General features: G+C 46.0%; 1 protein-coding gene across 2 annotated transcripts in view; it reads left to right on the top strand.

Moving 5' to 3' along the window:
• Rab9a (RAB9A, member RAS oncogene family) overlaps positions 1-1,902 on the top strand; it is a 24,464-nt gene that overhangs the window by 20,903 nt on the left and 1,659 nt on the right. The window lies entirely within an intron of this gene.

The raw sequence follows: 1,902 nt of genomic DNA, 5'->3' as shown, positions 1-1,902 counted from the left end.
TTTGACACACAAACACATCACTATTAAGCCTCAACCCTTACTTTCTTATTCATCCCCAAGATCTAAATTTCTTTAAAAGTCCCACAGTCTTAGAGGCAGGCGGATTTCTGAGTTTGAGGCTAGCCTGGTCTACAGAGTGAATTCCAGGACAGCCAGGGCTACACAAAGAAACCCTGTCTTGGGAAAAAAAAATTCAAGCCCTTTAAAATATCCAATCTCTTTTAAAATTCAAAGACTTTTACAATTAAAAGTCTCTTAACTGTGAGCTCCACCAAAATACTTTCTTCCTTCAAGAGGGAAAAATATCAGGGCACAGTCACAATCAAAAGCAAATCAAATTCCAACTGTCTAATGTCTGGGATCCACTCACGATCTTCTGGATTCCTCCAAGGGCTTGGGTCACTTCTCCAGCTCTGCTCTTTGCAGCACACACCTTGTCTTCTAGGCTCCAGATGCCTGTACTCCACTGCTGCTGCTGTTCTTGGTGGTCATTCATGGTTCTGGCATCTCCAAAACATTGCTGTCTTCCGCTGTAACTAGGCTTCACCAATAGCCTCTCATAGACTGTCTTCATGGTGCCAAGCCTCAATTCCTTTGCATGACCCGTTTAGACTGGGCCATCAGTTGCAAACCGAGGCTGCACCTTCACCACTGGCCTTCCGTGGACTCTCACTGTGCTGAGCCTCAGCTGCTCTTCATGACCCCTTCATGCCTTCAAAACCAGTACCACCTAGGTGACCCTTACACATTACCAAGTCCTGCTGCAGCACAAGGTACAACCTTGGCTATCTCTGGAACACAGCCTCTTTGTGCTCTCAGAAAACACTTCCCAGAAGATGTCACCTCAGTGATGCTGGTCTCTTCTTAATCACCGCTAATTTCTTAGCTCCAGCTAACCAGCATCAATAGTCCCAGTAATGCAAAGTTTTCGCTTTAGTAATTCTGGTTAATCACAGCTAATTCTTCAGTCCCAGCTAACCAAAACCACAGACTCTTCACAATCAAATCAACATGGCCCTGGTAAGAGTCTTTAATCTTCCCTCTGAAATCTCACAAGCCAGGCCTTCATCTTCTGCACTGTTCTCAACATGATCTTCCAAGCTCCTACACAACATCCTACAGCACTCTTAACACTGAATGGGGATCTTCTAGCCCTCCCACAGCCCTCCCACAGCCCTCCCCAAAACATGATCAGGTTGTCACAGGACTACCCTACTATGCTGATACTAATTTGCCTTAGTCAGGGTTTCTATTCCTGCATAAACATCGTGGCCAAGAAGCAAGTTGGGGAGGAAAGGGTTTATTCAGCTTACATTTCCATGTTGATCACCAAAGGAAGTCAGGACTGGAACTCAAGCAGGTCAGGAAGCAGGAGCTGATGCAGAGGCCATGGAGGGATGCTCGGCTTGCTCAGTATGCTTTCTTATATAACTACCAGCCCAGGGATGGCACCACCCACAGTGTGCCCTCCCCGCCTTGTTCACTAATTGAGAAAATGCCTTACAGTTGGATCTCATGGAGGCATTTCCTCACCTGAAGCTCCTTTCTCTGTGATAACTCCAGCTTGTGTGAAGTTGACACACAAAACCATACAGTACAATATGCATAATATATTAGCACATTTTCACTTAAGATTGATTTCATTCTACTTCAAACATATAGGTGGGGGCTGGGGATATGGCTTACTTGCTAAAGTGCTTGCTCTGCAAACATGAGAATCTGATTTGGGATTCCCAGTACCTGTGTGAAATGCTGGCTATGGAAATGTACCTATAATGCCAGCACTGGGGAGGATGTCTGGCTTGCTGGCCATCCAGCCTAGCAAAATCAGTGGAGCTTTAGGTGAGAGACCTTATCTCAGACTCCCAGCACACCCACACCCACAGAGAGAGAGAGAGAGAG

Source organism: Mastomys coucha, chromosome X (assembly GCF_008632895.1).
Source record: "Mastomys coucha isolate ucsf_1 chromosome X, UCSF_Mcou_1, whole genome shotgun sequence".
Classification (NCBI taxonomy): Eukaryota; Metazoa; Chordata; class Mammalia; order Rodentia; family Muridae; genus Mastomys; species Mastomys coucha.
The sequence above is the reverse complement of the archived record's forward strand: the minus strand, read 5'-3'. Positions and strand labels throughout refer to the sequence as shown.